Source organism: Paroedura picta, chromosome 9 (genome assembly GCF_049243985.1).
Source record: "Paroedura picta isolate Pp20150507F chromosome 9, Ppicta_v3.0, whole genome shotgun sequence".
NCBI lineage: Eukaryota > Metazoa > Chordata > Lepidosauria > Squamata > Gekkonidae > Paroedura > Paroedura picta.
Window position 1 is genome coordinate 93,108,177 of NC_135377.1, and position 25,505 is coordinate 93,133,681.

Genomic DNA, 25,505 nt, shown 5'->3' on the forward strand with positions numbered 1-25,505 from the left:
TATTGATTTACCTGTTTTTACAAGGAAATAAAATGTGAAAAAAATATTTCTACATCCCATGGCCTTTCCCAACCATTTAAATTTTTCTCTTACAGGGCTAACACTTCCGAAAAACCAATACAACGCCCACCCGGAACAATATATAAAGCTAAACGAACCGTTCACTGGGTACTTATATGTACGAAAATCCCTCTTGATTTACCTGTTTTTACAAGGAAATAAAATGTGAAAAAAATATTTCTACATCCCATGGCCTTTCCCAACCATTTAAATTTTTCTCTTACAGGGCTAACACTTCCGAAAAACCAATACAACGCCCACCCGGAACAATATATAAAGCTAAACGAACCGTTCACTGGGTACTTATATGTACGAAAATCCCTCTTGATTTACCTGTTTTTACAAGGAAATAAAATGTGAAAAAAATATTTCTACATCCCATGGCCTTTCCCAACCATTTAAATTTTTCTCTTACAGGGGTAACACTTCCGAAAAACCAATACAACACCCACCCGGAACAATATATAAAGCTAAACGAACCGTTCACTGGGTACTTATACGTACGAAAATCCCTATTGATTTACCTGTTTTTACAAGGAAATAAAATGTGAAAACAATATTTCTACATCCCATGGCCTTTCCCAACCATTTAAATTTTTCTCTTACAGGGCTAACACTTCCGAAAAACCAATACAACGCCCACCCGGAACAATATATAAAGCTAAACGAACCGTTCACTGGGTACTTATCCGTACGAAAATCCCTATTGATTTACCTGTTTTTACAAGGAAATAAAATGTGAAAAAAATATTTCTACATCCCATGGCCTTTCCCAACCATTTAAATTTTTCTCTTACAGGTCTAACACTTCCGAAAAACCAATACAACGCCCACCCGGATCGATATATAAAGCTAAACGAACTGTTCACTGGGTACTTATATGTACAAAAATCCCTATTGATTTACCTGTTTTTACAAGGAAATAATATGTGAAAACAATATTTCTACATCCCATGGCCTTTCCCAACCATTTAAATTTTTCTCTTACAGGGCTAACACTTCCGAAAAACCAATACAACGCCCACCCGGACCAATATATAAAGCTAAATGAACCGTTCACTGGGTACTTATCCGTACGAAAATCCCTCTTGATTTACCTGTTTTTACAAGGAAATAAAATGTGAAAAAAATATTTCTACATCCCATGGCCTTTCCCAACCATTTAAATTTTTCTCTTACAGGGCTAACACTTCCGAAAAACCAATACAACGCCCACCCGGAACGATATATAAAGCTAAACGAACCGTTCACTGGGTACTTATACGTACGAAAATCCCTATTGATTTACCTGTTTTTACAAGGAAATAAAATGTGAAAAAAATATTTCTACATCCCATGGCCTTTCCCAACCATTTAAATTTTTCTCTTACAGGGCTAACACTTCCGAAAAACCAATACAACGCCCACCCGGAACAATATATAAAGCTAAACGAACCGTTCACTGGGTACTTATATGTACGAAAATCCCTCTTGATTTACCTGTTTTTACAAGGAAATAAAATGTGAAAAAAATATTTCTACATCCCATGGCCTTTCCCAACCATTTAAATTTTTCTCTTACAGGGGTAACACTTCCGAAAAACCAATACAACACCCACCCGGAACAATATATAAAGCTAAACGAACCGTTCACTGGGTACTTATCCGTACGAAAATCCCTATTGATTTACCTGTTTTTACAAGGAAATAAAATGTGAAAACAATATTTCTACATCCCATGGCCTTTCCCAACCATTTAAATTTTTCTCTTACAGGGCTAACACTTCCGAAAAACCAATACAACCCCCACCCGGAACAATATATAAAGCTAAACGAACCGTTCACTGGGTACTTATACGTACGAAAATCCCTATTAATTTACCTGTTTTGACAAGGAAATAAAATGTGAAAAAAATATTTCTACATCCCATGGCCTTTCCCAACCATTTAAATTTTTCTCTTACAGGTCTAACACTTCCGAAAAACCAATACAACGCCCACCCGGAACAATACATAAAGCTAAACGAACCGTTCACTGGGTACTTATCCGTACGAAAATCCCTATTGATTTACCTGTTTTTACAAGGAAATAAAATGTGAAAAAAATATTTCTACATCCCATGGCCTTTCCCAACCATTTAAATTTTTCTCTTACAGGTCTAACACTTCCGAAAAACCAATACAACGCCCACCCGGATCGATATATAAAGCTAAACGAACTGTTCACTGGGTACTTATATGTACAAAAATCCCTATTGATTTACCTGTTTTTACAAGGAAATAATATGTGAAAACAATATTTCTACATCCCATGGCCTTTCCCAACCATTTAAATTTTTCTCTTACAGGGCTAACACTTCCGAAAAACCAATACAACGCCCACCCGGACCAATATATAAAGCTAAACGAACCGTTCACTGGGTACTTATACGTACGAAAATCCCTCTTGATTTACCTGTTTTTACAAGGAAATAAAATGTGAAAAAAATATTTCTACATCCCATGGCCTTTCCCAACCATTTAAATTTTTCTCTTATAGGGCTAACACTTCCGAAAAACCAATACAACGCCCACCCGGAACAATATATAAAGCTAAACGAACCGTTCACTGGGTACTTAACCGTACGAAAATCCCTATTGATTTACCTGTTTTTACAAGGAAATAAAATATGAAAAAAATATTTCTACATCCCATGGCCATTCCCAACCATTTAAATTTTTCTCTTACAGGTCTAACACTTCCGAAAAACCAATACAACGCCCACCCGGAACAATATATAAAGCTAAACGAACCGTTCACTGGGTACTTAACCGTACGAAAATCCCTCTTGATTTACCTGTTTTTACAAGGAAATAAAATGTGAAAAAAATATTTCTACATCCCATGGCCTTTCCCAACCATTTAAATTTTTCTCTTACAGGGCTAACACTTCCGAAAAACCAATACAACGCCCACCCGGAACAATATATAAAGCTAAACGAACCGTTCACTGGGTACTTATACGTACGAAAATCCCTATTGATTTACCTGTTTTTACAAGGAAATAAAATGTGAAAACAATATTTCTACATCTCATGGCCTTTCCCAACCATTTAAATTTTTCTCTTACAGGGCTAACACTTCCGAAAAACCAATACAACGCCCACCCGGAACAATATATAAAGCTAAACGAACCGTTCACTGGGTACTTATACGTACAAAAATCCCTATTAATTTACCTGTTTTTACAAGGAAATAAAATGTGAAAAAAATATTTCTACATCCCATGGCCTTTCCCAACCATTTAAATTTTTCTCTTACAGGGCTAACACTTCCGAAAAACCAATACAACGCCCACCCGGAACAATATATAAAGCTAAACGAACCGTTCACTGGGTACTTATATGTACGAAAATCCCTCTTGATTTACCTGTTTTTACAAGGAAATAAAATGTGAAAAAAATATTTCTACATCCCATGGCCTTTCCCAACCATTTAAATTTTTCTCTTACAGGGCTAACACTTCCGAAAAACCAATACAACGCCCACCCGGAACAATATATAAAGCTAAACGAACCGTTCACTGGGTACTTATATGTACGAAAATCCCTCTTGATTTACCTGTTTTTACAAGGAAATAAAATGTGAAAAAAATATTTCTACATCCCATGGCCTTTCCCAACCATTTAAATTTTTCTCTTACAGGGGTAACACTTCCGAAAAACCAATACAACACCCACCCGGAACAATATATAAAGCTAAACGAACCGTTCACTGGGTACTTATACGTACGAAAATCCCTATTGATTTACCTGTTTTTACAAGGAAATAAAATGTGAAAACAATATTTCTACATCCCATGGCCTTTCCCAACCATTTAAATTTTTCTCTTACAGGGCTAACACTTCCGAAAAACCAATACAACGCCCACCCGGAACAATATATAAAGCTAAACGAACCGTTCACTGGGTACTTATCCGTACGAAAATCCCTATTGATTTACCTGTTTTTACAAGGAAATAAAATGTGAAAAAAATATTTCTACATCCCATGGCCTTTCCCAACCATTTAAATTTTTCTCTTACAGGTCTAACACTTCCGAAAAACCAATACAACGCCCACCCGGATCGATATATAAAGCTAAACGAACTGTTCACTGGGTACTTATATGTACAAAAATCCCTATTGATTTACCTGTTTTTACAAGGAAATAATATGTGAAAACAATATTTCTACATCCCATGGCCTTTCCCAACCATTTAAATTTTTCTCTTACAGGGCTAACACTTCCGAAAAACCAATACAACGCCCACCCGGACCAATATATAAAGCTAAATGAACCGTTCACTGGGTACTTATCCGTACGAAAATCCCTCTTGATTTACCTGTTTTTACAAGGAAATAAAATGTGAAAAAAATATTTCTACATCCCATGGCCTTTCCCAACCATTTAAATTTTTCTCTTACAGGGCTAACACTTCCGAAAAACCAATACAACGCCCACCCGGAACGATATATAAAGCTAAACGAACCGTTCACTGGGTACTTATACGTACGAAAATCCCTATTGATTTACCTGTTTTTACAAGGAAATAAAATGTGAAAAAAATATTTCTACATCCCATGGCCTTTCCCAACCATTTAAATTTTTCTCTTACAGGGCTAACACTTCCGAAAAACCAATACAACGCCCACCCGGAACAATATATAAAGCTAAACGAACCGTTCACTGGGTACTTATATGTACGAAAATCCCTCTTGATTTACCTGTTTTTACAAGGAAATAAAATGTGAAAAAAATATTTCTACATCCCATGGCCTTTCCCAACCATTTAAATTTTTCTCTTACAGGGGTAACACTTCCGAAAAACCAATACAACGCCCACCCGGAACAATATATAAAGCTAAACGAACCGTTCACTGGGTACTTAACCGTACGAAAATCCCTATTGATTTACCTGTTTTTACAAGGAAATAAAATATGAAAAAAATATTTCTACATCCCATGGCCATTCCCAACCATTTAAATTTTTCTCTTACAGGTCTAACACTTCCGAAAAACCAATACAACGCCCACCCGGAACAATATATAAAGCTAAACGAACCGTTCACTGGGTACTTAACCGTACGAAAATCCCTCTTGATTTACCTGTTTTTACAAGGAAATAAAATGTGAAAAAAATATTTCTACATCCCATGGCCTTTCCCAACCATTTAAATTTTTCTCTTACAGGGCTAACACTTCCGAAAAACCAATACAACGCCCACCCGGAACAATATATAAAGCTAAACGAACCGTTCACTGGGTACTTATACGTACAAAAATCCCTATTAATTTACCTGTTTTTACAAGGAAATAAAATGTGAAAAAAATATTTCTACTTCCCATGGCCTTTGCCAACCATTTAAATTTTTCTCTTACAGGTCTAACACTTCCGAAAAACCAATACAACGCCCACCCGGAACAATACATAAAGCTAAACGAAGCGTTCACTGGGTACTTATCCGTACGAAAATCCCTATTGATTTACCTGTTTTTACAAGGAAATAAAATGTGAAAAAAATATTTCTACATCCCATGGCCTTTCCCAACCATTTAAATTTTTCTCTTACAGGTCTAACACTTCCGAAAAACCAATACAACGCCCACCCGGATCAATATATAAAGCTAAACGAACCGTTCACTGGGTACTTATATGTACGAAAATCCCGCTTGATTTACCTGTTTTTACAAGGAAATAAAATGTGAAAAAAATATTTCTACATCCCATGGCCTTTCCCAACCATTTAAATTTTTCTCTTACAGGTCTAACACTTCCGAAAAACCAATACAACGCCCACCCGGAACAATACATAAAGCTAAACGAACCGTTCACTGGGTACTTATACGTACGAAAATCCCTATTGATTTACCTGTTTTTATAAGAAAATAAAATGTGAGAAAAATATTTCTACATCCCATGGCCTTTCCCAACCATTTAAATTTTTCTCTTACAGGGCTAACACTTCCGAAAAACCAATACAACGCCCACCCGGACCAATATATAAAGCTAAACGAACCGTTCACTGGGTACTTATCCGTACGAAAATCCCTCTTGATTTACCTGTTTTTACAAGGAAATAAAATGTGAAAAAAATATTTCTACATCCCATGGCCTTTCCCAACCATTTAAATTTTTCTCTTAGAGGGCTAACACTTCCGAAAAACCAATACAACGCCCACCCGGAACAATATATAAAGCTAAACGAACCGTTCACTGGGTACTTATACGTACGAAAATCCCTATAGATTTACCTGTTTTTACAAGGAAATAAAATGTGAAAAAAATATTTCTACATCCCATGGCCTTTCCCAACCATTTAAATTTTTCTCTTACAGGGCTAACACTTCCGAAAAACCAATAGAACGCCCTCCCGGAACAATATATAAAGCTAAACGAACCGTTCACTGGGTACTTATACGTACGAAAATCCCTCTTGATTTACCTGTTTTTACAAGGAAATAAAATGTGAAAAAAATATTTCTACATCCCATGGCCTTTCCCAACCATTTAAATTTTTCTCTTACAGGGCTAACACTTCCGAAAAACCAATACAACGCCCACCCGGAACAATATATAAAGCTAAACGAACCGTTCACTGGGTACTTATACGTACGAAAATCCCTATTGATTTACCTGTTTTTACAAGGAAATAAAATGTGAAAACAATATTTCTACATCCCATGGCCTTTCCCAACCATTTAAATTTTTCTCTTACAGGGCTAACACTTCCGAAAAACCAATACAACGCCCACCCGGAACAATATATAAAGCTAAACGAACCGTTCACTGGGTACTTATACGTACGAAAATCCCTATTAATTTACCTGTTTTCACAAGGAAATAAAATGTGAAAAAAATATTTCTACATCCCATGGCCTTTGCCAACCATTTAAATTTTTCTCTTACAGGTCTAACACTTCCGAAAAACCAATACAACGCCCACCCGGAACAATACATAAAGCTAAACGAACCGTTCACTGGGTACTTATCCGTACGAAAATCCCTATTGATTTACCTGTTTTTACAAGGAAATAAAATGTGAAAAAAATATTTCTACATCCCATGGCCTTTCCCAACCATTTAAATTTTTCTCTTACAGGGCTAACACTTCCGAAAAACCAATACAACGCCCACCCAGACCAATATATAAAGCTAAACGAACCGTTCACTGGGTACTTATCCGTACGAAAATCCCTCTTGATTTACCTGTTTTTACAAGGAAATAAAATGTGAAAAAAATATTTCTACATCCCATGGCCTTTCCCAACCATTTAAATTTTTCTCTTAGTGGGCTAACACTTCCGAAAAACCAATACAATGCCCACCCGGAACAATATATAAAGCTAAACGAACCGTTCACTGGGTACTTATCCGTACGAAAATCCCTATAGATTTACCTGTTTTTACAAGGAAATAAAATGTGAAAAAAATATTTCTACATCCCATGGCCTTTCCCAACCATTTAAATTTTTCTCTTACAGGGCTAACACTTCCGAAAAACCAATAGAACGCCCACCCGGAACAATATATAAAGCTAAACGAACCGTTCACTGGGTACTTATACGTACGAAAATCCCTCTTGATTTACCTGTTTTTACAAGGAAATAAAATGTGAAAAAAATATTTCTACATCCCATGGCCTTTCCCAACCATTTAAATTTTTCTCTTACAGGTCTAACACTTCCGAAAAACCAATACAACGCCCACCCGGAACAATATATAAAGCTAAACGAACCGTTCACTGGGTACTTAACCGTACGAAAATCCCTCTTGATTTACCTGTTTTTACAAGGAAATAAAATGTGAAAAAAATATTTCTACATCCCATGGCCTTTCCCAACCATTTAAATTTTTCTGTTACAGGGCTAACACTTCCGAAAAACCAATACAACGCCCACCCGGAACAATATATAAAGCTAAACGAACCGTTCACTGGGTACTTATACGTACGAAAATCCCTATTGATTTACCTGTTTTTACAAGGAAATAAAATGTGAAAACAATATTTCTACATCTCATGGCCTTTCCCAACCATTTAAATTTTTCTCTTACAGGGCTAACACTTCCGAAAAACCAATACAACGCCCACCCGGAACAATATATAAAGCTAAACGAACCGTTCACTGGGTACTTATACGTACAAAAATCCCTATTAATTTACCTGTTTTTACAAGGAAATAAAATGTGAAAAAAATATTTCTACATCCCATGGCCTTTGCCAACCATTTAAATTTTTCTCTTACAGGTCTAACACTTCCGAAAAACCAATACAACGCCCACCCGGAACAATACATAAAGCTAAACGAAGCGTTCACTGGGTACTTATCCGTACGAAAATCCCTATTGATTTACCTGTTTTTACAAGGAAATAAAATGTGAAAAAAATATTTCTACATCCCATGGCCTTTCCCAACCATTTAAATTTTTCTCTTACAGGTCTAACACTTCCGAAAAACCAATACAACGCCCACCCGGATCAATATATAAAGCTAAACGAACCGTTCACTGGGTACTTATATGTACGAAAATCCCGCTTGATTTACCTGTTTTTACAAGGAAATAAAATGTGAAAAAAATATTTCTACATCCCATGGCCTTTCCCAACCATTTAAATTTTTCTCTTACAGGTCTAACACTTCCGAAAAACCAATACAACGCCCACCCGGAACAATACATAAAGCTAAACGAACCGTTCACTGGGTACTTATACGTACGAAAATCCCTATTGATTTACCTGTTTTTATAAGAAAATAAAATGTGAGAAAAATATTTCTACATCCCATGGCCTTTCCCAACCATTTAAATTTTTCTCTTACAGGGCTAACACTTCCGAAAAACCAATACAACGCCCACCCGGACCAATATATAAAGCTAAACGAACCGTTCACTGGGTACTTATCCGTACGAAAATCCCTCTTGATTTACCTGTTTTTACAAGGAAATAAAATGTGAAAAAAATATTTCTACATCCCATGGCCTTTCCCAACCATTTAAATTTTTCTCTTAGAGGGCTAACACTTCCGAAAAACCAATACAACGCCCACCCGGAACAATATATAAAGCTAAACGAACCGTTCACTGGGTACTTATACGTACGAAAATCCCTATAGATTTACCTGTTTTTACAAGGAAATAAAATGTGAAAAAAATATTTCTACATCCCATGGCCTTTCCCAACCATTTAAATTTTTCTCTTACAGGGCTAACACTTCCGAAAAACCAATAGAACGCCCTCCCGGAACAATATATAAAGCTAAACGAACCGTTCACTGGGTACTTATACGTACGAAAATCCCTCTTGATTTACCTGTTTTTACAAGGAAATAAAATGTGAAAACAATATTTCTACATCCCATGGCCTTTCCCAACCATTTAAATTTTTCTCTTACAGGGCTAACACTTCCGAAAAACCAATACAACGCCCACCCGGACCAATATATAAAGCTAAACGAACCGTTCACTGGGTACTTATACGTACGAAAATCCCTATTGATTTACCTGTTTTTACAAGGAAATAAAATGTGAAAACAATATTTCTACATCCCATGGCCTTTCCCAACCATTTAAATTTTTCTCTTACAGGTCTAACACTTCCGAAAAACCAATACAACGCCCACCCGGAACAATATATAAAGCTAAACGAACCGTTCACTGGGTACTTATACGTACGAAAATCCCTATTAATTTACCTGTTTTCACAAGGAAATGAAATGTGAAAAAAATATTTCTACATCCCATGGCCTTTGCCAACCATTTAAATTTTTCTCTTACAGGTCTAACACTTCCGAAAAACCAATACAACGCCCACCCGGAACAATACATAAAGCTAAACGAACCGTTCACTGGGTACTTATCCGTACGAAAATCCCTATTGATTTACCTGTTTTTACAAGGAAATAAAATGTGAAAAAAATATTTCTACATCCCATGGCCTTTCCCAACCATTTAAATTTTTCTCTTACAGGGCTAACACTTCCGAAAAACCAATACAACGCCCACCCAGACCAATATATAAAGCTAAACGAACCGTTCACTGGGTACTTATCCGTACGAAAATCCCTCTTGATTTACCTGTTTTTACAAGGAAATAAAATGTGAAAAAAATATTTCTACATCCCATGGCCTTTCCCAACCATTTAAATTTTTCTCTTAGTGGGCTAACACTTCCGAAAAACCAATACAATGCCCACCCGGAACAATATATAAAGCTAAACGAACCGTTCACTGGGTACTTATCCGTACGAAAATCCCTATAGATTTACCTGTTTTTACAAGGAAATAAAATGTGAAAAAAATATTTCTACATCCCATGGCCTTTCCCAACCATTTAAATTTTTCTCTTACAGGGCTAACACTTCCGAAAAACCAATAGAACGCCCACCCGGAACAATATATAAAGCTAAACGAACCGTTCACTGGGTACTTATACGTACGAAAATCCCTCTTGATTTATTATTATTATTATTATTATTTATTTGATTTGTATGACCGCCGCTCTCGGAAACCGGCTCGCGGCGGTTCACAATGTTTTAAAACAAATACAATATATTAACCATTAAAATTCCCCATTAAAACCCCATTAAAATAATGACTGAGTCACAATGATGGCGATTAAAAAACTATTCCCATACAGGCCCACTGGATGAGCAGAAGGGAATGGATGGATAATTGGGCATAGGGTGGAACAATCTGGGGAACCAGGTCAGTCTAGTACTGGCATCCCCCCTCCGGGGAGAGGGGTCCGATCTTAGCCCCGGGCCATCACCCGGCCTTAGACAAACGCCTGGCGGAAGAGCTCCGTTTTGCAGGCTCTGCGGAACTCAGAGAGCTCCGACAGGGCCCGCAGCTCTTCAGGGAGCTCGATCCACAAGGTAGGGGCCAGGACCGAAAAGGCCCTGGCCCTTACCTGTTTTTACAAGGAAATAAAATGTGAAAAAAATATTTCTACATCCCATGGCCTTTCCCAACCATTTAAATTTTTCTCTTAGAGGTCTAACACTTCCGAAAAACCAATACAATGCCCACCCGGATCAATATATAAAGCTAAACGAACCGTTCACTGGGTACTTATATGTACGAAAATCCCGCTTGATTTACCTGTTTTTACAAGGAAATAAAATGTGAAAAAAATATTTCTACATCCCATGGCCTTTCCCAACCATTTAAATTTTTCTCTTACAGGTCTAACACTTCCGAAAAACCAATACAACGCCGACCCGGAACAATACATAAAGCTAAACGAACCGTTCACTGGGTACTTATACGTACGAAAATCCCTATTGATTTACCTGTTTTTACAAGAAAATAAAATGTGAGAAAAATATTTCTACATCCCATGGCCTTTCCCAACCATTTAAATTTTTCTCTTACAGGGCTAACACTTCCGAAAAACCAATACAACGCCCACCCGGACCAATATATAAAGCTAAACGAACCGTTCACTGGGTACTTATCCGTACGAAAATCCCTCTTGATTTACCTGTTTTTACAAGGAAATAAAATGTGAAAAAAATATTTCTACATCCCATGGCCTTTCCCAACCATTTAAATTTTTCTCTTACAGGGCTAACACTTCCGAAAAAGCAATACAACGCCCACCCGGAACAATATATAAAGCTAAACGAACAGTTCACTGGGTACTTATACGTACGAAAATCCCTATAGATTTACCTGTTTTTACAAGGAAATAAAATGTGAAAAAAATATTTCTACATCCCATGGCCTTTCCCAACCGTTTAAATTTTTCTCTTACAGGGCTAACACTTCCGAAAAACCAATACAACGCCCACCCGGAACAATATATAAAGCTAAACGAACCGTTCACTGGGTACTTATACGTACGAAAATCCCTCTTGATTTACCTGTTTTTACAAGGAAATAAAATGTGAAAAAAATATTTCTACATCCCATGGCCTTTCCCAACCATTTAAATTTTTCTCTTACAGGGCTAACACTTCCGAAAAACCAATACAACGCCCACCCGGAACAATATATAAAGCTAAACGAACCGTTCACTGGGTAATTATACGTATGAAAATCCCTATTGATTTACCTGTTTTTACAAGGAAATAAAATGTGAAAACAATATTTCTACATGCCATGGCCTTTCCCAACCATTTAAATTTTTCTCTTACAGGGCTAACACTTCCGAAAAACTAATACAACGCCCACCCGGAACAATATATAAAGCTAAACGAACCGTTCACTGGGTACTTATACGTACGAAAATCCCTATTAATTTACCTGTTTTCACAAGGAAATAAAATGTGAAAAAAATATTTCTACATCCCATGGCCTTTGCCAACCATTTAAATTTTTCTCTTACAGGTCTAACACTTCCGAAAAACCAATACAACGCCCACCCGGAACAATACATAAAGCTAAACGAACCGTTCACTGGGTACTTATCCGTACGAAAATCCCTATTGATTTACCTGTTTTTACAAGGAAATAAAATGTGAAAAAAATATTTCTACATCCCATGGCCTTTCCCAACCATTTAAATTTTTCTCTTACAGGTCTAACACTTCCGAAAAACCAATACAACGCCCACCCGGATCGATATATAAAGCTAAACGAACTGTTCACTGGGTACTTATATGTACAAAAATCCCTATTGATTTACCTGTTTTTACAAGGAAATAATATGTGAAAACAATATTTCTACATCCCATGGCCTTTCCCAACCATTTAAATTTTTCTCTTACAGGGCTAACACTTCCGAAAAACCAATACAACGCCCACCCGGACCAATATATAAAGCTAAACGAACCGTTCACTGGGTACTTATACGTACGAAAATCCCTCTTGATTTACCTGTTTTTACAAGGAAATAAAATGTGAAAAAAATATTTCTACATCCCATGGCCTTTCCCAACCATTTAAATTTTTCTCTTATAGGGCTAACACTTCCGAAAAACCAATACAACGCCCACCCGGAACAATATATAAAGCTAAACGAACCGTTCACTGGGTACTTAACCGTACGAAAATCCCTATTGATTTACCTGTTTTTACAAGGAAATAAAATATGAAAAAAATATTTCTACATCCCATGGCCATTCCCAACCATTTAAATTTTTCTCTTACAGGTCTAACACTTCCGAAAAACCAATACAACGCCCACCCGGAACAATATATAAAGCTAAACGAACCGTTCACTGGGTACTTAACCGTACGAAAATCCCTCTTGATTTACCTGTTTTTACAAGGAAATAAAATGTGAAAAAAATATTTCTACATCCCATGGCCTTTCCCAACCATTTAAATTTTTCTCTTACAGGGCTAACACTTCCGAAAAACCAATACAACGCCCACCCGGACCAATATATAAAGCTAAACGAACCGTTCACTGGGTACTTATACGTACGAAAATCCCTATTGATTTACCTGTTTTTACAAGGAAATAAAATGTGAAAACAATATTTCTACATCTCATGGCCTTTCCCAACCATTTAAATTTTTCTCTTACAGGGCTAACACTTCCGAAAAACCAATACAACACCCACCCGGAACAATATATAAAGCTAAACGAACCGTTCACTGGGTACTTATACGTACAAAAATCCCTATTAATTTACCTGTTTTTACAAGGAAATAAAATGTGAAAAAAATATTTCTACATCTCATGGCCTTTCCCAACCATTTAAATTTTTCTCTTACAGGTCTAACACTTCCGAAAAACCAATACAACGCCCACCCGGAACAATACATAAAGCTAAACGAAGCGTTCACTGGGTACTTATCCGTACGAAAATCCCTATTGATTTACCTGTTTTTACAAGGAAATAAAATGTGAAAAAAATATTTCTACATCCCATGGCCTTTCCCAACCATTTAAATTTTTCTCTTACAGGTCTAACACTTCCGAAAAACCAATACAACGCCCACCCGGATCAATATATAAAGCTAAACGAACCGTTCACTGGGTACTTATATGTACGAAAATCCCGCTTGATTTACCTGTTTTTACAAGGAAATAAAATGTGAAAAAAATATTTCTACATCCCATGGCCTTTCCCAACCATTTAAATTTTTCTCTTACAGGTCTAACACTTCCGAAAAACCAATACAACGCCCTCCCGGAACAATACATAAAGCTAAACGAACCGTTCACTGGGTACTTATACGTACGAAAATCCCTATTGATTTACCTGTTTTTATAAGAAAATAGAATGTGAGAAAAATATTTCTACATCCCATGGCCTTTCCCAACCATTTAAATTTTTCTCTTACAGGGCTAACACTTCCGAAAAACCAATACAACGCCCACCCGGACCAATATATAAAGCTAAACGAACCGTTCACTGGGTACTTATCCGTACGAAAATCCCTCTTGATTTACCTGTTTTTACAAGGAAATAAAATGTGAAAAAAATATTTCTACATCCCATGGCCTTTCCCAACCATTTAAATTTTTCTCTTAGAGGGCTAACACTTCCGAAAAACCAATACAACGCCCACCCGGAACAATATATAAAGCTAAACGAACCGTTCACTGGGTACTTATACGTACAAAAATCCCTATTAATTTACCTGTTTTTACAAGGAAATAAAATGTGAAAAAAATATTTCTACATCTCATGGCCTTTCCCAACCATTTAAATTTTTCTCTTACAGGTCTAACACTTCCGAAAAACCAATACAACGCCCACCCGGAACAATACATAAAGCTAAACGAAGCGTTCACTGGGTACTTATCCGTACGAAAATCCCTATTGATTTACCTGTTTTTACAAGGAAATAAAATGTGAAAAAAATATTTCTACATCCCATGGCCTTTCCCAACCATTTAAATTTTTCTCTTACAGGTCTAACACTTCCGAAAAACCAATACAACGCCCACCCGGATCAATATATAAAGCTAAACGAACCGTTCACTGGGTACTTATATGTACGAAAATCCCGCTTGATTTACCTGTTTTTACAAGGAAATAAAATGTGAAAAAAATATTTCTACATCCCATGGCCTTTCCCAACCATTTAAATTTTTCTCTTACAGGTCTAACACTTCCGAAAAACCAATACAACGCCCTCCCGGAACAATACATAAAGCTAAACGAACCGTTCACTGGGTACTTATACGTACGAAAATCCCTATTGATTTACCTGTTTTTATAAGAAAATAAAATGTGAGAAAAATATTTCTACATCCCATGGCCTTTCCCAACCATTTAAATTTTTCTCTTACAGGGCTAACACTTCCGAAAAACCAATACAACGCCCACCCGGACCAATATATAAAGCTAAACGAACCGTTCACTGGGTACTTATCCGTACGAAAATCCCTCTTGATTTACCTGTTTTTACAAGGAAATAAAATGTGAAAAAAATATTTCTACATCCCATGGCCTTTCCCAACCATTTAAATTTTTCTCTTAGAGGGCTAACACTTCCGAAAAACCAATACAACGCCCACCCGGAACAATATATAAAGCTAAACGAACCGTTCACTGGGTACTTATACGTACGAAAATCCCTATAGATTTACCTGTTTTTACAAGGAAATAAAATGTGAAAAAAATATTTCTACATCCCATGGCCTTTCCCAACCATTTAAATTTTTCTCTTACAGGGCTAACACTTCCGAAAAACCAATAGAACGCCCACCCGGAACAATATATAAAGCTAAACGAACCGTTCACTGGGTACTTATACGTACGAAAATCCCTCTTGATTTACCTGTTTTTACAAGGAAATAAAATGTGAAAAAAATATTTCTACATCCCATGGCCTTTCCCAACCATTTAAATTTTTCTCTTACAGGGCTAACACTTCCGAAAAACCAATACAACGCCCACCCGGAACAATATATAAAGCTAAACGAACCGTTCACTGGGTACTTATACGTACGAAAATCCCTATTGATTTACCTGTTTTTACAAGGAAATAAAATGTGAAAACAATATTTCTACATCCCATGGCCTTTCCCAACCATTTAAATTTTTCTCTTACAGGGCTAACACTTCCGAAAAACCAATACAACGCCCACCCGGAACAATATATAAAGCTAAACGAACCGTTCACTGGGTACTTATACGTACGAAAATCCCTATTAATTTACCTGTTTTCACAAGGAAATAAAATGTGAAAAAAATATTTCTACATCCCATGGCCTTTGCCAACCATTTAAATTTTTCTCTTACAGGTCTAACACTTCCGAAAAACCAATACAACGCCCACCCGGAACAATACATAAAGCTAAACGAACCGTTCACTGGGTACTTATCCGTACGAAAATCCCTATTGATTTACCTGTTTTTACAAGGAAATAAAATGTGAAAAAAATATTTCTACATCCCATGGCCTTTCCCAACCATTTAAATTTTTCTCTTACAGGGCTAACACTTCCGAAAAACCAATACAACGCCCACCCAGACCAATATATAAAGCTAAACGAACCGTTCACTGGGTACTTATCCGTACGAAAATCCCTCTTGATTTACCTGTTTTTACAAGGAAATAAAATGTGAAAAAAATATTTCTACATCCCATGGCCTTTCCCAACCATTTAAATTTTTCTCTTACAGGTCTAACACTTCCGAAAAACCAATACAACGCCCACCCGGAACAATACATAAAGCTAAACGAACCGTTCACTGGGTACTTATACGTACGAAAATCCCTATTGATTTACCTGTTTTTACAAGAAAATAAAATGTGAGAAAAATATTTCTACATCCCATGGCCTTTCCCAACCATTTAAATTTTTCTCTTACAGGGCTAACACTTCCGAAAAACCAATACAACGCCCACCCGGACCAATATATAAAGCTAAACGAACCGTTCACTGGGTACTTATCCGTACGAAAATCCCTCTTGATTTACCTGTTTTTACAAGGAAATAAAATGTGAAAAAAATATTTCTACATCCCATGGCCTTTCCCAACCGTTTAAATTTTTCTCTTACAGGGCTAACACTTCCGAAAAACCAATACAACGCCCACCCGGAACAATATATAAAGCTAAACGAACCGTTCACTGGGTACTTATACGTACGAAAATCCCTCTTGATTTACCTGTTTTTACAAGGAAATAAAATGTGAAAAAAATATTTCTACATCCCATGGCCTTTCCCAACCATTTAAATTTTTCTCTTACAGGGCTAACACTTCCGAAAAACCAATACAACGCCCACCCGGAACAATATATAAAGCTAAACGAACCGTTCACTGGGTACTTATACGTATGAAAATCCCTATTGATTTACCTGTTTTTACAAGGAAATAAAATGTGAAAACAATATTTCTACATGCCATGGCCTTTCCCAACCATTTAAATTTTTCTCTTACAGGGCTAACACTTCCGAAAAACCAATACAACGCCCACCCGGAACAATATATAAAGCTAAACGAACCGTTCACTGGGTACTTATACGTACGAAAATCCCTATTAATTTACCTGTTTTCACAAGGAAATAAAATGTGAAAAAAATATTTCTACATCCCATGGCCTTTGCCAACCATTTAAATTTTTCTCTTACAGGTCTAACACTTCCGAAAAACCAATACAACGCCCACCCGGAACAATACATAAAGCTAAACGAACCGTTCACTGGGTACTTATCCTTACGAAAATCCCTATTGATTTACCTGTTTTTACAAGGAAATAAAATGTGAAAAAAATATTTCTACATCCCATGGCCTTTCCCAACCATTTAAATTTTTCTCTTACAGGTCTAACACTTCCGAAAAACCAATACAACGCCCACCCGGAACAATATATAAAGCTAAACGAACTGTTCACTGGGTACTTATATATACAAAAATCCCTATTGATTTACCTGTTTTTACAAGGAAATAAAATGTGAGAAAAATATTTCTACATCCCATGGCCTTTCCCAACCATTTAAATTTTTCTCTTACAGGGCTAACACTTCCGAAAAACCAATACAACGCCCACCCGGACCAATATATAAAGCTAAACGAACCGTTCACTGGGTACTTATCCGTACGAAAATCCCTCTTGATTTACCTGTTTTTACAAGGAAATAAAATGTGAAAAAAATATTTCTACATCCCATGGCCTTTCCCAACCATTTAAATTTTTCTCTTACAGGGCTAACACTTCCGAAAAACCAATACAACGCCCACCCGGAACAATATATAAAGCTAAACGAACTGTTCACTGGGTACTTATATATACAAAAATCCTTATTGATTTACCTGTTTTTACAAGGAAATAATATGTGAAAACAATATTTCTACATCCCATGGCCTTTCCCAACCATTTAAATTTTTCTCTTACAGGGCTAACACTTCCGAAAAACCAATACAACGCCCACCCGGACCAATATATAAAGCTAAACGAACCGTTCACTGGGTACTTATCCGTACGAAAATCCCTCTTGATTTACCTGTTTTTACAAGGAAATAAAATGTGAAAAAAATATTTCTACATCCCATGGCCTTTCCCAACCATTTAAATTTTTCCTTTACAGGGCTAACACTTCTGAAAAACCAATACAACACCCACCCGGAACAATATATAAAGCTAAACGAACCGTTCACTGGGTACTTATACGTACGAAAATCCCTCTTGATTTACCTGTTTTTACAAGGAAATAAAATGTGAAAAAAATATTTCTATATCCCATGGCCTTTCCCAACCATTTAAATTTTTCTCTTACAGGTCTAACACTTCCGAAAAACCAATACAATGCCCACCCGGAACAATATATAAAGCTAAACGAACCGTTCACTGGGTACTTATATGTACGAAAATCCCTATTGATTTACCTGTTTTTACAAGGAAATAAAATGTGAAAAAAATATTTCTACATCCCATGGCCTTTCCCAACCATTTACATTTTTCTCTTACAGGGCTAACACTTCCGAAAAACCAATACAACGCCCACCCGGACCAATATATAAAGCTAAACGAACCGTTCACTGGGTACTTATCCATACGAAAATCCCTCTTGATTTACCTGTTTTTACAAGGAAATAAAATGTGAAAAATATATTTCTACATCCCATGGCCTTTCCCAACCATTTAAATTTTTCTCTTACAGGTCTAACACTTCCGAAAAACCAATACAACGCCCACCCGGAACAATACATAAAGCTAAACGAACCGTTCACTGGGTACTTATCCGTACGAAAATCCCTATTGATTTACCTGTTTTTACAAGGAAATAAAATGTGAAAAAAATATTTCTACATCCCATGGCCTTTCCCAACCATTTAATTTTTTCTCTTACAGGTCTAACACTTCCGAAAAACCAATACTACACCCACCCGGACCAATATATAAAGCTAAACGAACCGTTCACTGGGTACTTATCCGTACGAAAATCCCTCTTGATTTACCTGTTTTTACAAGGAAATAAAATGTGAAAAAAATATTTCTATATCCCATGGCCTTTCCCAACCATTTAAATTTTTCTCTTACAGGTCTAACACTTCCGAAAAACCAATACAATGCCCACCCGGATCAATATATAAAGCTAAACGAACCGTTCACTGGGTACTTATATGTACGAAAATCCCTATTGATTTACCTGTTTTTACAAGGAAATAAAATGTGAAAAAAATATTTCTACATCCCATGGCCTTTCCCAACCCTTTAATTTTTTCTCTTACAGGTCTAACACTTCCGAAAAACCAATACAACGCCCACCCGGAACAATATATAAAGCTAAAGGAACCGTTCACTGGGTACTTATACGTACGAAAATCCCTATTGATTTACCTGTTTTTACAAGAAAATAAAATGTGAAAAAAATATTTCTACATCCCATGGCCTTTCCCAACCATTTAAATTTTTCTCTTACAGGACTAACACTTCTGAAAAACCAATACAACGCCCACCCGGACCAATATATAAAGCTAAATGAACCGTTCACTGGGTACTTATCTGTACGAAAATCCCTATTGATTTACCTGTTTTTACAAGGAAATAAAATGTGAAAAAAATATTTCTACATCCCATGGCCTTTTCCAACCATTTAAATTTTTCTCTTACAGGGCTAACACTTCCGAAAAACCAATACAACACCCACCCGGACCAATATATAAAGCTAAACGAACCGTTCACTGGGTACTTATCCGTATGAAAATCCCTATTGATTTACCTGTTTTTACAAGGGAATAAAATGTGAAAAAAATATTTCTATATCCCATGGCCTTTCCCAACCATTTAAATTTTTCTCTTACAGGTCTAACACTTCCGAAAAACCAATACAACGCCCACCCGGACCAATATATAAAGCTAAACGAACCGTTCACTGCCTAGAAAGGGGAGGAGTCAACTAAGTCAGCTACAAAATGGCTGCCATGAGAAGGGGAGGAGTCAACTACAAAATGGCTGCCATAGGAAGGGAAGGAGTCATCTAAGTCAGCTACAAAATGGCTGCCATGAGAAGGGTAGGAGTCAGCTACAAAATGGCTGCCAGGAGAAGGGTAGGTGTCGGCTACAAAATGGCTTCCATGAGAACGGGAAGAGTCAGCTACAAAATGGCTACCATGAGAAGCGGAGGAGTCAGCTACAAAATGTCTGCCATAGGAAGGGAAGGAGTCAGCTCCAAAATGGCTGCCTAGGGAAGGGGAGGAGTGAACTAAGTCATATAAAAATGGCTGCCACGAGAAAAGGAGGAGTCAACTCCAAAATGGCTGCCATACAAAGGGGAGGAGTCAGATACAAAATGGCTGCCATGAGAAGGGGAGGCGTCAGCTACAAATGGTTGCCTAATGAATGGGATGAGTCAGCTACAAAATGGATGCCATGAGAAAGGTAGGAGTCAGCTACAAAATGGCTGCCATGAGAAGGGGAGGAGTCAGCTATAAAATGGCTGCCATGAGAAGGGGAGGAGTCAGCTACAAAACGGCTGCCATAGGAAGGGAAGGAGATAGCTCCAAAATGGCTGCCTAGGGAAGGGGAGGAGTTAACTAAGTCATCTAAAAATGGCTGCCATGAGAAAGGGAGGAGTCAGATACAAAATGCCTGCTATGAGAAGAGGAGGAGTCAGCTACAAAATGGCTGCCATGAGAAGGGGAGGAGGTAGCTACAAAATGGCTGCCATGAGAAAGGGAGGAGTCAGCTACAAAATGGCTGCCAAGGGAAGGGGAGGAGTCAGCTACAAAAAGGCTGCCTCGGGAAGGGGAGGAGTCAGCTACAAAATGGCTCCAATGAGAAGGGGTGAAGTCTCATACAAAATGGTTGCCATACAAAGGTGAGGAGTCAGCTACAAAATGGCTGCTAGGGAAGGGGACAGCTACAAAATGGCTGCCACGAGAAGGGGCGGAGTCAGCTACAAAATGACTGCCATAGAAGGAGGAGTCAGCTTCAAAATGACTGCCTAGAAAGGGGAGGAGTCAACTAAGTCAGCTACAAAATGGCTGCCATGAGAAGGGTAGGAGTCAGCTACAAAATGGCTGCCATGAGAAGGGTAGGAGTCAACTGCAAAATGGCTGCCATGAGACGGGGAGGAGTCAGCTACAGAATGGCTGCCTAGGGAAGGGGAGGAGTCAGCTACAAAATGGCTACCATGAGAAGGGTTGGCGTCTCATACAAAATGGCTGCCATAGGAAGGGGAGGAATCAGGTACAAAATGTCTGCGAATTGTAGGGTAAGTGTCAGCTACAAAATAGTTGCCATGTGTCAGCTACAAAATGTCTGCCATAGAAACGTGTAGAGTCAGCTACAAAATGGCTGCCATGAGAAGGGTAGGTGGTGGCTACAAAATGGCTGCCATGAGAAGGGGAGGAGTCAGTTACAAAATGGCTGCCATGAGAAGGGGAGGAGTCAGCTACAAAATGGCTTCTTAGGTAAGGGGAGGAGTCAGATACAAAAATGCTGCCTAGGGAAGGGGAGGACTCAGCTACAAAATGACTGCCATGAGAAGGGTAGGAATCAGCTACAAAATGGCTGCCATGAGAAGGGGTGGAGTCTCATGCAAAATGGCTGCCATAGGAAGGGGAGGAATCAGGTACAAAATGTCTGCGAATTGTCGGGTAGGAGTCAGCTACAAAATAGTTGCCATGTGTCAGCTACAAAATGTTTGCCATAGAAATTGGTAGAGTCAGCTACAAAATGGCTGCCTAGTGAAGGGGAGGAGTTAACTAAGTCATCTAAAAATGGCTGCCATGAGAAAGGGAGGGGTGGAGTCTCATACAAAATGGCTGCCATAGGAAGGGGAGGAATCAGCTACAAAATGTCTGCGAATCGTCGTGGAGTCAGCTACAAAATAGTTGCCATGTGTCAGCTACAAAATGTCTGCCATAGAAACGTGTAGAGTCAGCTACAAAATGGCTGCCATGAGAAGGGGAGGAGGTAGCTACAAAATGGCTGCCATGAGAAGGGGAGGAGGTAGCTACAAAATGGCTGCCATGAGAAAGGGAGGAGTCAGCTACAAAATGGCTGCCAAGGGAAGGGGAGGAGTCAGCTACAAAAAGGCTGCCTCAGGAAGGGGAGGAGTCAGCTACAAAATGGCTCCAATGAGAAGGGGTGAAGTCTCATACAAAATGGCTGCCATACAAAGGTGAGGAGTCAGCTACAAAATGGCTGCTAGGGAAGGGGTCAGCTACAAAATGGCTGCCACGAGAAGGGGCGGAGTCAGCTACAAAATGACTGCCATAGAAGGAGGAGTCAGCTTCAAAATGAATGCCTAGAAAGGGGAGGAGTCAACTAAGTCAGCTACAAAATGGCTGCCATGAGAAGGGTAGGAGTCAGCTACAAAATGGCTGCCATGAGAAGGGTAGGAGTCAACTGCAAAATGGCTGCCATGAGAAGGGGAGGAGTCAGCTACAGAATGGCTGCCTAGGTAAGGGGAGGATTCAGCTACAAAATGGCTACCATGAGAAGGGTTGGCGTCTCATACAAAATGGCTGCCATAGGAAGGGGAGGAATCAGGTACAAAATGTCTGCGAATTGTAGGGTAAGTGTCAGCTACAAAATAGTTGCCATGTGTCAGCTACAAAATGTCTGCCATAGAAACGTGTAGAGTCAGCTACAAAATGGCTGCCATGAGAAGGGTAGGTGTCGGCTACAAAATGGCTGCCATGAGAAGGGGAGGAGTCAGTTACAAAATGGCTGCCATGAGAAGGGGAGGAGTCAGCTACAAAAATGCTGCCTAGGGAAGGGGAGGACTCTGCTACAAAATGGCTGCCATGAGAAGGGTAGGAGTCAGCTACAAAATGGCTGCCATGAGAAGGGGAGGAGTCAGCTACAAAATGGCTTCTTAGGTAAGGGGAGGAGTCAGATACAAAAATGCTGCCTAGGGAAGGGGAGGACTCAGCTACAAAATGGCTGCCATGAGAAGGGTAGGAATCAGCTACAAAATGGCTGCCATGAGAAGGGGTGGAGTCTCATGCAAAATGGCTGCCATAGGAAGGGGAGGAATCAGGTACAAAATGTCTGCGAATTGTCGGGTAGGAGTCAGCTACAAAATAGTTGCCATGTGTCAGCTACAAAATGTTTGCCATAGAAATGGGTAGAGTCAGCTACAAACTGGCTGCCTAGTGAAGGGGAGGAGTTAACTAAGTCATCTAAAAATGGCTGCCATGAGAAAGGGAGGAGTCAGATACAAAATGCATGCTATGAGAAGAGGAGGAGTCAGCTACAAAATGGCTGCCATGAGAAGGGTAGGAGTCAGCTACAAAATGGCCGCCATGTGAAGGGGAGGAGTCAGCTACAAAATGGCTTCTTAGGTAAGGGGAGGAGTCAGATACAAAAATGCTGCCTAGGGAAGGGGAGGACTCAGCTACAAAATGGCTGCCATGAGAAGGGTAGGAATCAGCTACAAAATGGCTGCCATAGAAACGTGTAGAGTCAGCTACAAAATGGCTGCCATGAGAAGGGTAGGTGGTGGCTACAAAATGGCTGCCATGAGAAGGGGAGGAGTCAGTTACAAAATGGCTGCCATGAGAAGGGGAGGAGTCAGCTACAAAATGGCTTCTTAGGTAAGGGGAGGAGTCAGATACAAAAATGCTGCCTAGGGAAGGGGAGGACTCAGCTACAAAATGGCTGCCATGAGAAGGGTAGGAATCAGCTACAAAATGGCTGCCATGAGAAGGGGTGGAGTCTCATGCAAAATGGCTGCCATAGGAAGGGGAGGAATCAGGTACAAAATGTCTGCGAATTGTCGGGTAGGAGTCAGCTACAAAATAGTTGCAATGTGTCAGCTACAAAATGTTTGCCATAGAAATGGGTAGAGTCAGCTACAAAATGGCTGCCTAGTGAAGGGGAGGAGTTAACTAAGTCATCTAAAAATGGCTGCCATGAGAAAGGGAGGAGTCAGATACAAAATGCATGCTATGAGAAGAGGAGGAGTCAGCTACAAAATGGCTGCCATGAGAAGGGGAGGAGGTAGCTACAAAATGGCTGCCATGAGAAAGGGAGGAGTCAGCTACAAAATGGCTGCCAAGTGAAGGGGAGGAGTCAGCTACAAAATGGCTGCCATGAGAAGGGGAGGAGGTAGCTACAAAATGGCTGCCATGAGAAAGGGAGGAGTCAGCTACAAAAAGGCTGCCTCGGGAAGGGGAGGAGTCAGCTACAAAATGGCTCCAATGAGAAGGGGTGAAGTCTCATACAAAATGGCTGCCATACAAAGGTGAGGAGTCAGCTACAAAATTTCTGCTAGTGAAAGGGTCAGCTACAAAATGGCTGCCACGAGAAGGGGCGGAGTAAGCTACAAAATGACTGCCATAGAAGGAGGAGTCAGCTTCAAAATGACTGCCTAGAAAGGGAAGGAATCAACTAAGTCAGCTACAAAATGGCTGCCATGAGAAGGGTAGGAGTCAGCTACAAAATGGCTGCCATGAGAAGGGTAGGAGTCAACTGCAAAATGGCTGCCATGAGAAGGGGAGGAGTCAGCTACAGAATGGCTGCCTAGGGAAGGGGAGGAGTCAGCTACAAAATGGCTACCATGAGAAGGGTTGGCGTCTCATACAAAATGGCTGCCATAGGAAGGGGAGGAATCAGGTACAAAATGTCTGCGAATTGTAGGGTAAGTGTCAGCTACAAAATAGTTGCCATGTGTCAGCTACAAAATGTCTGCCATAGAAACGTGTAGAGTCAGCTACAAAATGGCTGCCATGAGAAGGGGAGGAGGTAGCTACAAAATGGCTGCCATGAGAAGGGGAGGAGGTAGCTACAAAATGGCTGCCATGAGAAAGGGAGGAGTCAGCTACAAAATGGCTGCCAAGGGAAGGGGAGGAGTCAGCTACAAAAAGGCTGCCTCGGGAAGGGGAGGAGTCAGCTACAAAATGGCTCCAATGAGAAGGGGTGAAGTCTCATACAAAATGGCTGCCATACAAAGGTGAGGAGTCAGCTACAAAATGGCTGCTAGGGAAGGGGTCAGCTACAAAATGGCTGCCACGAGAAGGGGCGGAGTCAGATACAAAATGACTGCCATAGAAGGAGGAGTCAGCTTCAAAATGACTGCCTAGAAAGGGGAGGAGTCAACTAAGTCAGCTACAAAATGGCTGCCATGAGAAGGGTAG